The sequence below is a fragment of the Loxodonta africana genome, chromosome 13 (genome assembly GCF_030014295.1).
Source record: "Loxodonta africana isolate mLoxAfr1 chromosome 13, mLoxAfr1.hap2, whole genome shotgun sequence".
NCBI classification, from domain to species: Eukaryota; Metazoa; Chordata; class Mammalia; order Proboscidea; family Elephantidae; genus Loxodonta; species Loxodonta africana.
The window spans coordinates 69,347,038-69,361,814 of record NC_087354.1 but is presented as its reverse complement, the minus strand read 5'-3'; the positions used below and the strand labels follow the sequence as shown (position 1 = coordinate 69,361,814).

At 40.1% G+C, this 14,777-nt stretch overlaps 1 protein-coding gene across 4 annotated transcripts in view; it reads right to left on the bottom strand.

Moving 5' to 3' along the window:
- Positions 1 to 14,777, bottom strand: part of ARHGAP10 (Rho GTPase activating protein 10) — a 366,346-nt gene that overhangs the window by 289,889 nt on the left and 61,680 nt on the right. The gene's annotated exons all lie outside the window — the stretch shown is intronic.

Here is a 14,777-nt window from a genome sequence, read left to right as displayed (position 1 = left end):
AAATGAAATCCTTGACAACTTCAATCTTTTCTCCATTTATCATGATGTTGCTTATTGGTTCAGCTGTGATGATTTGTGTTTTTTTTATGTTGAGATGTAATCCATACTAAAGGCAGTGGTCTTTGATCATCATCATTCATCAGTAATGCTTCAACTCCTTTTTACTTTCAGCAAGCAAGGTTGTGCCATCTGCATATCACAGGTTGTTAATAAGTCTTCCTCCAATCCTGATGCTGAGTTCTTCTTCATATAGTCCAGCTTCTCAGATTATTTGCTCAGCATATAGACTGAATAAATATATGCAAGTAAAATTTTGCTGAAGATAATTCAAAAACAGTTGCAGCAGTACATCAACAGGGAGCTGCCATAAATTCGAGCCAGATTCACTAGAGGACTGCAACGAGGGTATCATTGCTGATGTCAGACGGATCTTGGCTGAAAGCAGAGAATACCAGAAAGATGTTTACCTGTGTTTTATAGACTATGCAAAGGTATTCGACTGTGTTGATCATTTTTTAACAAATTATGGATAATATTGTGAAGAACGGGAATTCCAGAACACTCAATTCTGCTCATACAGAACCTGTACCTAGACTAAGAAGCAGTTGCTTGAACAGAACAAGGGGGATACTGCATGGTTTAAAGTCAGGAAAGGTGTGCCACAGGGTTGTATCCTTTCACCATACTTAATTCAACCTGTCTGCTGAGCAAATAATCCAAGAAGCATAAATATTACACAACACTTAAAGAAGGTAGATCTATATATGATGATGTGCAAAGCAGACACACACACACAAACATATCCACATGCACACAGAAAGTTCTGGAAAGGTTCTCACCAAATTAATAACAAAGCTTAATTATAAGGAAGGAAGACAAGGTGTGTGAGAGGGCCTTAATTTTCTTATGCTGTATATTTCTGTACTGTCTTGAAAACTCTGTTAGAATAAATTATTGCCTGTGAAATTAAACAAGTACACATTTAAAATATGTAAAATATGATGTAAGAGAGTGTAGGCGGTCAGAGCATAGACTCTAAAATCTGATCAGCCAGAGTTCAATTCCTGCCTCCACTGCGTACTAGTTGGGTGAGTGTGGGCTACTTTGACCTCTCTGCTTCAATTTCATCATCTATAAAATGGAGATAATGTAATAGGCAACAATGGGAATGACCAATTTCATAACTACATGCAATAGTATAGATCAACAGAAGAAGACTTGCTATATGATTCCATTTTCCAGAAAATACAAAAACAGGTGTGCGTCCGCGCACGCACACACACATACACACACACTTGCTGTTGGGAATCAAGACTGTGGTTACTCTTACAGAAGAGAGCACCTGAAAAGAGTCATGAGGGGGACTTCTGGAGTGTCTATAACGTTCTGGTTTTTTCTTGCTCTGGGTGCTGGCTACACAGGTGCCTACAATTTGTGCAAGTTCATCGCTATGCACTTCTGATATGTGCATTTCTATATATGTCACTAAGAAGACAGGCCTGGCAGCCTACTTTCGAAAAATCAGCCAATGGAAACCCTAAGGATCACAACAGTCTGATCCCATTGTTCATAGAGTTGCCATGAGTTGGGGGCTAACTCAAGGGCAGCTAACAACAATAGAAGCATATGCTACATTTCGATAAAAAGTTTTTTAAATGGAGATAATTATAGGATCCTCCTCATAGGGCTGTGTTGAGAATTAAATTTATGCTGTAGAGATTAACTGTATATAAAATGTTTGCTGCCTAATACATGGGTAAAGACACAATAAATATTAGGTGCTCTTGTAATCCTCCCAATAACCACATGAGAAGCTCTATTAAATGTCTAGGAAAGAACAAATTCCCCAGGTGAAATGAATCACTCACAACCCCTGCAGTCCCAAAAGCACTTTGTAATTTTACTATAGCACTTATTTTACACTTTGCACCGTAATTATTTGGGTTCAAGTCTGTCATTCCCCTACACTTCCATCTCCCTAATGGTACAAGACACAGAGCGGCAGAGATACTCGATAAATGTCTGCTGATTCTGCAATTTGAAGAGCATTCCAAGAATTGAATAATTATTTGAGAATTACAGGAAAATTTAACTGCAAAATAATATCCCTTCTGTACTTTATTTTTTATTGTGTTGAAAATCCACGGGTGAACTTTATAGTCTGTTAAAAATGCCCATGTGTTTCTACTTGCTCTCTTCTTCATGCATTCCAAAATAAATGGATGTACAAAGGTGCATGGGACCACGATCCCACACTCCAAGACACTTACTGTTAACAAGGATGACAAGTAAACAGTTATGGATTTGTTTCTGCAAAGCATCTCAGTAGAAGGGTATTGCTGACTCTGGATTACTTTTTATATTAATTCATTTAAACCCTAAGAAGTAAAGCAAATCTATCATTCTAACTTTAGGATGGGATAAGAGTTTTTTATCCCCTACCCACAGCCCAAGGAGCCCTGGTGGAACAGTAGTTAAGTGCTCAGCTGCCAACTGAAAGGTCAGAAGTTCAAACCCACCAGCTTCTGTAAAGATTACAGCCTTGGAAACCCTACGGGGCAGTTCTACTCTGTCCTATAAGGTCACTATGAGTTGGGATCGATTTGACAGCAATGGGCTTGGTTTTTTTTTTTTTTTTTTAACCCAGAGCCCAGACCAACATTTTTGTATTTCTGTTCTGGCAGCCAGGTTTCTCTGGACTACTCCTTCATAAAGAGTGCAGCCATTGGAGGGTCCTCATAAACTAGACAAGGAGAAAGATCTCAGGTCTAACTCCCTGCTCAAGGCCTCATTCTCTCTCTTCATATGGATGTTAAGACTCCAAGCATCCTGGTTTCTGACTCTGGTGAAAGTTCAACTCCTACGATACTGCTATGGAATTGTGTTCTTTCTTCATTGTCAGATTCTGGGAATTTTCTATACTTTTTTGTAATCACAGCTGTATGTTTAAAAGGATGTTTGTTATATTTTACCCAATATTGCTAAGTATTTTGCAGACTGAAGACCCTACCCTATATTTTTTAATATACCTTCAACCCAGGTCCCCCAGGATTCCCACAGATAGAGCTCTAACTGACATGAAAAGGAGCTCACAATCCGAAACTAAAAAGCATACAAGGAAAAGCCCTACCATAAAAAAACAAAGCAGATACTACGAAAGATCAGGATTGTACCATATATATGACACCAAAAGGTCAACAACTACTCTAAAGCAAAGATGAGAAAGATAAGGGGGAAGGGAAACTTGGAAACTAGGGCACTGGAAACAAAATAACCAGAATGCAATTAAAGCGAATGCTTATTACACATTGTGAAAAATTTAACTAATGTCACTGCACAATTTGTATAGAAATTGTCAAATGCAAAGTATGACGGTTAAGGTTGTGTGTCAACTTGGCTGGGCCATGATTCTCAGTGGTTTGGCAGTTATGATGTAGTTTGGCAGCTATGTGATGATGTAATCACCTCCATAATGAGACCTAATGTAATCACCTCCATGATAAAATCTGTTCTGAGCAGTCAATCAGGTGAAAGGGAGTTTCCTTTGGGGTATGGCCTGCATCTAATATTGGTGGACTTTCTGGCAAAGCTCATGGGCTTCTGCTTGCTCTGGATCCTGCAGCTGGCTCCTGTTCATCTGAACTCCAGTTCTTTGGACTTGAGCTAGCAGCTGACCTATTGATCTTGGAATTCATCAGTCTCCACAGCCTATGAGCCAGAGGCTTTATTTTGACCTGCCAATCTTGGGTTCACCAGCCTCTGCAGCTAAGTGAGTCAGGAGAAGCCTCCAGCCTGACCCACGGACTTAGGACTTTCCAGCCTCTACAACCGCATGAACAATTTTCTTGATATAAATCTCTATATATTTATATGCTTCACTGGTTTTGCTTCTCTAGAGAACCTAGCCTAAGACATTCCCTAATTTGCATGTAAATGTTCACCGAAAACACAGTAAAATATTAAAAATAAACATAAAATTGGGCAAGACTGGGCCTACTATAAACTTAAAATAACAGACCTGTGACCAAACTATAAAACCAACAAATTTAAAATGATTATAGACATAAAAGCAGGAATAAAATACATATGAAGCATGGTGTTGCAAACTGACCCAAGCCCATCTGGCATCATCAAATGTCAGCCCCCAACAGTTAGCAGGGTAAGCACTCTGTGTTCCTCCTCAACCACCTCGACATCAGTGGGTATGTTAGAGGAAACCAATCTTACTACACGATTCTGACAAACCAGCTAATGTTTACTAATGAGAACCATACACACAAAAAGAACTACAAATTGAGCAGATTTAGAGCAACCTGGTCTCTTACCCACTGCTTGTGGAAATATCATAATATTATACATTGGTCCATCAACTTTGAGGAAAAAATTTTACATTCATTTACAAAGTTGAATACGAGAATACTTAATAATCCAGCATTTTCAGCATATTCTAGAGACAATCTTGATCATGGCCAGCAGGAGTCACATCTAAGAACATTCATAAAAGAACTGTTCATAAGAACAGAAAACTAGAACCAACTCAAAAGCCTATCGAACGTGAACTGATAGTAAAACTGTAGTATAATAACACGAGAGATACTATACAGCAGTGAACCTAAATGAACACAGTCAATACAACAGCTTGGATAAACATACTAACAATGCAGAATGAGAAAAGTAAAGCCCAGGAGATGCCATACAGAAATATATAATAAGAATGATAAAGTTTAGAAGAGTGTGTGTAAGGGAGGTGAGGCGGGAAGGTGGCGGGCAGTCAGAGGGATGGAATGTAAGTTATTGGCAATGCTGCAGATCTTGATGAGTTCACAAATATTCATTATATTAAATATATAAGAATAAATAAGAGGGCCAGGCAAACTCCAACCACGGTCGTGTGTCATGAACCAAGGATTTTAATTAAACATCTTCTCTGCACCTGAGTCTCCTCAACCATCAACAAAGAAGTAGATGATGTTGTGAACAGGCAATTGACATTAGAAGAAACCCAAAAAGCAGTAAATATGTAAAAAGATGTTCAACCTCACTGCAATAGGGAAATGAAAGTTACAAACAATAAGATATCACTTTACACTCAACAGATGAGCCAAAATTCAAAAGTTTGATAATACCAAGTACTGAGGAAGATAAGGACTAACACAGCCATTTATACATTGCAGGGGGAATGTAAGCTAGCTGCTGTGTAGAGCAGTTTGGAAAAATCTAGTAAAACCGAGAATAAGCTTAGAGTTGAAGATACTCATATTCTATTACCAGCAACCCCAAATTTAGGAATGGAGCCATAGAAATCCACATACATACATCAGGCGACACGTACAAGAATGTCCAGAGAAACACTTTCAAAGATTTGGAAACACACGTAAAATCTGACAGGAAAGCAAACTAAAAAATTATAACCATAAAATGGAATACTATAGCAGTTCGAATCTGGCAGGTGCTCCTTGGAAACTCTATGGGACAGTTCTACTCTGTCCTGTAGGGTCGCTATGAGTCGGAATCGACTCGACGGCAGCAGGTTTGGTTTTTTATACATCAGTTAACAAAAAAGAACTAGAGCTATGTATTAGCAAGAATATATATCTCAAAAATAATGTTCTCTTCCCTCTCAAGATACAGAACATACACAGTTTGATGCCATTTCCATAAAGTTAAAGAAACAGAGACACAGACACATGTAATAAAAGCATAAAAACATGCATGGCAAGGATATACAGAAAATAGCATACTGATTACTTCTGGAAAGGGAAGAAAAGATACAGAAAGGGAGCAGGGGTGGTACTCAGGGAACTTCAACTCCCAGTGGTGTTTATTTCTCATGTTAAGAAAAAAAAGATATTTTGAGATGTTTCCTTCAGCTTCAAGACATGATAAATCCAGGTGTAGGTACATAGGTATTCATTATATTAGTCTCTGTCTACACTATGGATGTTTACAGTATTTCATTGGAAGACAGGGCAAGACTGCAACTTGATAAAAATTTACTTGAAAGAAAACTAGCTTATTTGCATATGACAGAATAGTAGCAATGATTCTTCATTTCTTATTTACTTTAACATTATTTATAATTAATCTGGCAACCAAATTATGGACTCCTCTAACTGCATGTTTATCTTCCTCTCCCTGTGGCCTGACTCACAAGACATGTTTAGTAAATGTTTGCTAAATGACCTGGACAAGCCAGAAGGAAAGAGTCCAATTATTAATCTAAGTAATACATCTCTAAATATTTTCAAATATGCTGAACCTCATCTCTGAATATTTGTTAGTATGAATAACTACTGATACACTGGACCTTCTCTCCAGTTGAAAACATATTTCTCACCAGACTGCCCATTTAAGTACAGCATCACGAGGATTAAAAGAATAAAAAACCTTCTGCCTGTTAAGAACACCCCTTCTTGTCTTAGACGCTAGCAAGCAGCCATCTAAGATGCATCAGTTGGTCTCAACCCACCTGGAGCAAAGGAGAATGAAGAACACCAAACGCACAAGGTAATTATGAGCCCAAGAGACAGAAAGGGCCACGTAAATCAGAGATTACATCAGCCTGAGACGAGAAGAACTAGATGGTGCCCGGCTACCACTAATGACTGCCCTGACAGGGAACACAACAAAGAATCCCTGATGGAGCGGGAGAGCAGTGGGACACAGACCTCAAATTCTTGTAAAAAGACCAGGCTTAATGGTCTCACTGAGGCTAGAAAGATCCCGGAGGTCATGGTCCCCAGGCCTTCTGTTAGCCCAAGACTGGAACCATTCCCAAAGCCAACTCTCCAGACAGGGATTGGACTGGAATGTAAGATAGAAAATGATACTGGTGAGAAGTGAGCTTCTTGGCTCAATTAGACACATGAGACTATGTGGGCAGCTCCTGCCTGGATGGGAGATGAGAAGGCAGAGGGGGACAGAAGCTGGCTGAATGGACATGGTGAAACAGGGTGGAGAGGAGGAGTGTGCTGTCTCACTAGGAGGAGAGAAACTAGGAGTATATAGCAAGGTGTATATAAATTTCTACATGAGAGACTGACTTGATTCGCAAACTTTCACTTAAAGCACAATTAAAAAAAAAAAAAAACCCTTTTTAAGAAAAGCGCCTGATGTAAGCACTCATCAACGCCAGGCAAGGGGAGCTGATGAGCATCTCATATACTGTTCAGCTCCTGTCTCCCTGAGCCAGCAGGAATGCTCTGGTTTTAAATGACTCCCATCATCTTTTAACAGATTAAAAAAAAAGCTTCAGTTTTACTGGGGAAAGTCCCAAATAGGGATTAAAAATACAAAAGGTCTGGGTTACACTACTTAACCAAAACCAAACCCATCGCCATCAAGTCGATTCTGACTCATAGTGACCTATAGGCTAGGGAAGAACTGCCCCATGTGGTTTCCAAGGAGCACCTGGTGAATTCAAACTGCCTACCTTTTGGTTAGCAGCTGAGCTCCTAACCACGATGCCACCAGGGTTTCCGATACTACTTAGGCCAACCCAAGAACCCAAACCCGCTGCCGACAAGTTGATTCCGACTCATCACAATCCCCACAGGGTTTCCAAGGCTGTAAAAGTTTACAGAAGCAGACTGCTGCATCTTTCTCCAGTGGAGCTGCTGGTGGTTTTGAACCACTGGCCTTTCGGTTGACAGTCGAGCCCTTTAACCACTGCACCACCAGAGCTCCTACCTAAGCCAGTTAACCTGTATTTATCTGACAACCTTATCTAAAAAATGAGATTGGTCCAGGTGACCTTCAAGGTCAGTCTCTAAATCAGAAATTTTTGAACCTCTCACCTAAAAGATGTAACACATATAACCAAGTGGCACTTAGCCCACTTACACAGAAATATATCTTGACAGAGAGTATATTTTAGATTGTAAATATACCATGCTGAATTTAAGATTATGGTTCCAATTTACTTCCCCAAGATTGAAAGGAAAGCAAATAATGCTATAAAAGCAGTCTTTTTCCCCAGTGCTCACTCCTAAAGTCTCGTGGAGCTGCTATCAGGGGAGGCCACTCTCAACAAAGCTGTCAGCCCCTTGTGGTTCTCACGTACGTCACCAGTTCAGCGACAATTTCATTAGATGAGGACAGTTGCTGCTGCTGCTGCAAAGACCAAACGGGTTTGGAGCATCACCCTTATATGTGACTCTTTAATAAATGTCAATTGGTGTTCCAACCAAGACATGGTTTTATTCCACTTGAGTAATCTCCAGGTGTTGTTTTATAGCTTGTGGATAACAAAGAGCATGAATATTTTCTCAAGCATACAAAAATATCTAGCTTTCCTAATGTCACGGGAATCTTCCAAAGCAGTGGTCATTATAAAGACCAAACAAACCCATTGCCATCAAGTCGATTCTGACTCACAGCGACCCTATAGGCCAGAGTAGAACTGCCCCATAGTGTTTCCAAGGAACGCCTGGTGGATTTGAACTGCCAACCTCTTGGTTAGCATCCATAGCTCTTAACCACTGACACCAGTGTTTTCCATGGTAATTATAGTTCCCTTCAAATATCTCACAGTAATACTATACTTTTTTTGTTTTGTTTTTTTATTTTTACCAACAAGAGATAAGCAGCATGGATATCATTTACTGAGACAATGCAAACTATTGATTGCCCACTGCTCAAATCATACAAAACGAAACATTCCCCAGTGTGTCCACAGGAGCGGAGTGGCCAGCCTAAGTGAAGTGGAGGGGTCTGCCCTTCACAGCCCAATGTGCTGATCGCCCCACCCTGGATGGCAAGTTCAGGAAGGTTTGCCCAAACAGAAGTACTCTGAGAATTTTCCTTTCACACATTCACTTGACCTCAGAAATGCTTTTAGAGAAAATTTTTTAAAGAAAAAGTGATTATGGTGGCAAAATGGAATCTTGGGGGTATGTTTGGTTTGTGGATATGGGGGAGAGGAGGCATACAGAAAAATAGCTGATAAACTCTAAATTCTCATAAAATTGTTGCATGTCTGGAAACTAGCTGAGTTTTAAGATAAACTCTTAGCCCTGATTTCGCCCTCTGCCCCTCATCCCTAATCCTATCCAAAGCACCCACCTCACACCCTCTTCACTCCCTCTAAATCACTGACTCTCTCATGCTCACAGGTCTGGTGCTTCACATCAACTCCAACCACACGGCCACTGTACTTTCTACTAGGTAACATGACTTCTAAGGTGACTGGACTAGAGTCTGTGTTATCAGAAGACCAGAGTTAAGACTGGTACTTCTCCATCTGCTGTATACACAAGCTGATATGAATTCAATGGTCACTGGTCATGGGACCAGGTGACTCAAGTTAGCTGACCAAAGGACAACAGGGGAATTGGTCATGAGGGCCGGGCCAGTGTAGCATGAAGGCAGTGGACGAGGACTTGCCCCCACCCCAGGGGGCAAAAGACCTGAGAGCAGTTCAGAGTTGAGGCCAAAATGAGGTTCTCATTCTAATCCATCCAACTAACTGCTGCTAGATTAGTCTTCCTCTCCTGCTCGGAGTCATTCCAATCCACCCACTCCCTAGCAAACACAGCCCAAAATTCCTTGGCTGATATTCACAGCTTTCCACAGTCTGGCAAGAGCATAAACTTGCTCTTCTCCTGCCCCAGCCCTTCCCCCACTCTCCTCCAGCCAAGCTAATGATTCATTTTTACCTTCAGGAGCCCCATCCTCTCCCTCTCATGTTTCGCTCATGCCAGTTTCCTAGATCCAAAATACCCTTCCCTTACCAAATCTCTTCATTTAAAACCTGCCTTTATTCATCAAAATGAGCCCCCACTGTGCCAAGCACATCTCAAATGCCGCTTAACAAAAGAAAAAAGATGTTAATACTACTCCTACCAGAAAATCACACATGATCCTCCATGTATATGAAATACTACTATTAATTGGCCAAAGTCGGGCTAATGCTACTACAGGGAAAATCAAATCCATGTCCTCCTACTAAATATCTTCAATAGTCTTCCAGAGGCCTGCAGTACCTTATCTGTTACAACCCTGATCTAGCTTCCTCCTCAGTTATCCATTGAGGAGGTAAGAGGAGTGTGAACAAGAAGCTGACCTTCTTCAGGAAAAGGCCTGAACATCTCAGGTTCCTCAGAATAGGAAAGAAAGTGCTTCAAGAACAACAGAGGGACTTACAATACATCAAAGGCCGCCAAGAGGCGAAGATAAGAAATAAAGTGTCCACTTAGTCCAAGGAGGTCAGACAGGTGACCTTGGTGAAAGCAGAATACAGTTGGCTGAAGAAAGAAAGAGTGGGAGGGAAGGGAATGGAGACTGTGAAGTAGTGAAAATGTTTTTTCTTTAGTGTTTTAATATTAGGGAGAATATATTTTCTCATTTGTTTTAATATAGCTGTATAAGCTGGGATTAATCTCTAGTCCTTGAAAAATGGTGCAGGCTCTGTTCAAAATATAGCTGAGCAGCCTGTTCCGCTCTTAAACATAACAAACACCCTAATACCTTACAACATATTTTCCCTTATTCGAAATAGGCGATTGAGAGCTTGAAATGGCTAACGCTGTAATGATGCTCTAAGTAATCTCTAAACATTTTTTAATTGCACCAGCTACACTGGTCTCCAAAGGGGTGCGGAGCTATCTTAGCTCCTGTGGCCTTGATGTCTCCTTTCTTTGTTCTCTTGAGAAATGGCCTTCAGCCTGCAAACCGACAAGAAGGTTTGCTTTCTTGCTCCCTATCTCAGCCACAGTGGACTTGGCAAAACAGCCCCACTAGCCGAGAGATTCTTAGGAGAGTTTTTCAGCCTGTTATAAATATACTGATTAGAGTCCAAGGTGCCTGACATGTTTATCTTTAGTTTAATAAAGAGTTTTTGTAGTTGTTTTGTGATGTATAAGACCATCCGTGGACTACATGCTCAAAACATTAGGTAACCCTGATCTTTCCTTTATAAAACCCTCCCATCAACCCTTTAGGGCAGACAGAATTTGAGAAAAATTTAACCCCCTCTGTCTCTTGAATACTGGTATTCAATAAAGCCTTCTTACTGCTTACCTCCTCCTGTCTCAGTATCGGCTTTGCGGCAGGCAGCTCGAACCCGCAATTTGCGGTAACAACTGTGAGTAAAAACTCCTTTTTGTACCCACTTCTCCCCCACCCATATCCTCAGAAATAACCTTAGCAAGCCTTACATGTCCAAGATAGTAATTACTGTTGAATAAATTAATCCAAACATAACAACTACATTATGCCAGCCAATGTACATGAACTGCATACTATCTCCCAATTATTTAAGTTGTTTTCCTACTATTGAAAAGAAAAATGAATAACAGGCATCTTACTTTGATTTTAAGGTTTTTCTTATCCACAAAACTGAATATTAATCATAAAAAGCCTAATCCAAACTGCAAAAGCCTGCCAGAAACTGCTCTACAGCAAGGTAAATTTGTTTTATCCTACTAGCAAAGGATAGTCAACAAACCATTTCCTTCTGATTTAATAAAAAAGACTCTAAACCCACTGCTGTCAAGTCGATTCTGACTCATAGAGACCCTATAGGACAGAGTAAAACTGCCCATACGGTTTCCAAGGAGCCGCTGGTGGATTCAAACTGCACACCTTTTGGTTAGCAACTGTAGCTCTTAACCACTACGCCAACTAAGTTTCTAAGGAGCACCTGGTGGATTCAAATTGCCAACCTTTTGGTTAGCTGACATAGCCCTTAACCACTACGCCACCACGGTTTCTGAAAAAGACTCTAGGCTCTCCTAATTTAATCTTAAAAAGTGTCATGGCTACAGTGGAGGGTTAAATTATTAGCAACCAGGCCAGGAGTAACCTGAGAGTTCAGTCAATCACATTAGGTAAGATTGGCTAGTGGTTGATCTTCTATTCTTCTCCTTCCTCTTCTCTTAATAAACCTCATTGTAAACTAGCTTACTTCTGGCCATTTGCTTTTTTTCTGGAATTAGAATGGTTTCTGTATATGCATATAGAATAAGTGCCAGAATAAGCCTTATGTTTCAATTTCTTTGAATTTTGAGTAATTTTTAACACCACTATACTGTGGATCAAAAAAAAAAATGTTTTAGGGAATTTTTTTTTCCCCTTTTGCTCCTATGGATGAGAAAGTATCTGGGTTAAGGGAATAAGACAACGATGGGAAGGAGGAAGAAGAAAATTCTTTGCAGAAATTTTGAGACACTACTTTTCCCCGCCACTGCTAAGAACTCAGCTGCTTTTGGTGGATTCTTCAGTAGGCTCCTAGATTTCCCACCCTCACAGGGCAATTATTTAGGTGGCCACACAACTTGAACATTGGTATTTCCAGATTCACAAAACTAATACATTTAAAGACACAGTCTGTTTTTCCAGTAACAGTAATGCAAATCACAGTTATTTGATATGATGCAGCTGCTTAAAAGAGGCTTGGGACCTCTCCAGCTGCCTTATAGTAAGGCTAGTTTCACATAAGAACCTACTTTCTGACCCCCATTAGAACTTTCAACGCTTCTTCGCCTTATCTTTAACCAAAAAAGCAAACTTGCACAGGGAAAATTCTTTAATAATACACCTCAGAAAAATTCTTATCAAACATGAGCATGCCAACCTCAATTTTTCTAAAATCATAAGCTTACCCTATAAACAGGATTCATAGGTTCTGTTTTTCACTACTCACTAGGGACTTTAAAAAAAAATATTCAGTGACAAATTATGAAAATAGGGAGTGGTTTGCACACCCACGGGATTGAGAAAATGAGCATCATATAATAGTAGTCATCTATGAGCCAAGCCTCTGTGGTTATTTTTACACCACTGCACCATCAGATACCAGCAACGACTGAACCAATTACCACACAGGGGCTTTACAAGCACCTTCACTTCAGTTGAAGGAGCCCTAGTGGTGCAGTGGTTAAGCACTCAGCTGCCAACCAAAAGGTCGGTGGTTCGAACCCACCAGCCACTCCATGGGAGAAAGATAGGTCAGTCTGCTTCCGTAAAGATTTACAGCAGTTCTATCCTGTCCTATGGGGTCGCTAGGAGTCGGAATCGACTTGCCAGCAACGGGTTCACTTCATTTGAACCACTGATCTACACACACACACAGTTCTCACAAAGCCGATTTCTCAGTTTTAGTTCTGGCTGAGGTAAGGAAGACTTTTTTTTGCTGACAACTGTTTCCACAGAGTAACATTCTATAACTAATAGCTGACTGGTCAGCTGCAAAGCTGACTCACACTGAAAGAACTCACTCCTGAAAATGTGCTAGTTTCATACTGAGAATAAGATGCACATACCATGTGAAAAATGCCACCAGCACGCCATTATGTTATGCAGCTCTCATGCCGACATAAAGATCACATTCCTCAGGAAAACTACACATAGCTAAACACGCCCAATACTTGATCTTTCAACTGTATTGTGCAAACTATCAATAAAAACGGTAAGGATTTTCATAGTCAAATATTTCTATGTCCACACCCACTGCAATTAAATTCTGCTCAATCCAGTCTCTCCCAGGCATTCATTCATTCTATGGCAACGTGAAAATTGTTACATTAGCAACAAAAGTACTTTCTTCATTCAAGTTGTGGCTTCATTATATTACCCCTTTGTATGTAGTCTGTAATGGATTAAATTATATCCCCCAAAAAATGTGTGTATCAATTTGGCTGGGCCATGATTTTCAGTATTGTGTGGTTGTCTTCCATTTTGTGATTGTAATTTTATGTTAAAGAGGATTAGAGTGGGATTCTAACACCCTTACCCAGGTCACATTCCTGATCCAAAGTAAAGGGAATTTCCCTGGGCTGTGGCCTGCACCACCTTTTATCTCTCAAGAGATAAAAAGGAAAGGGAGAGAGCTGGGGACTTCATACCACCAAGAAAGCAGTGCTGGGAGCAGAGTGCAATGTCCTTTGGACCCCGGGTCCCTGAGCAGAGAAGCTCCTAGCCCAGGGGAAGATTGATGAGAAGGCTGACAGAGAGAAAGCCTTCCCCTGGAGCTGACACCCTGAATTTGGACTTTTAGCCTACTTCACTGTGAAGAAATAAATTTCTCTCTGTTAAAGCCATCCAGCTCTGGTATTTCTATTATAGCAGCATTAGATGACTAAGACATAGTCCAACTTCATTTGGGAGATATTAAGTGGTAAAAAACTATTCAGTGCTTTTTAAAAATCATTATTTCACAGTACATCAAAACCAAAAGAGCTTCACCTATCAGATTCAGAATTTAGAAATTCAGATTTAAAATAGATACCTAGAAGTTAGTAGTAAGGTGTCAAGATACAACTGGACCCAGTTCTAAGAATTTGACTTCTATGGAAATACTGAGACATACACAAAGATTTATTTATTTTGCTAGCATTCATAGAAGACAAGAGCTAGAAAGCAATCCAAATGGGTAATACTATGAAATCAATAAAAATAAGTGGGATATATTTATGGGATAAAGCACAATTAGCCATTAACAGTGTTTTTTGCAAAATATTTGTTATGGTAAACAGTCCGAAAATAAGGACTATTACATCCTTATTTTGAAAAGCAGAGCAAAACAAGAAAAAGTAATACAAAAGCAGTTACCACATTTGTTTTTATATTATTAACTTGTGTATGACATCTGACTATCATCTAGGATGATCCTGACTTGCCAGGTCCAGTGCCAGTATAAATATTAAGAATGCCCTCTTCACTTTCAAGTGTCTCCATTTGGTCAACAGATTATATGGCTACCACCCTCACCCACCCCCAACAGTTTCTGAATCCTAAATAAGGTCTCTAAGAGTTCTGCCCTAAATCTGTAGGATCAA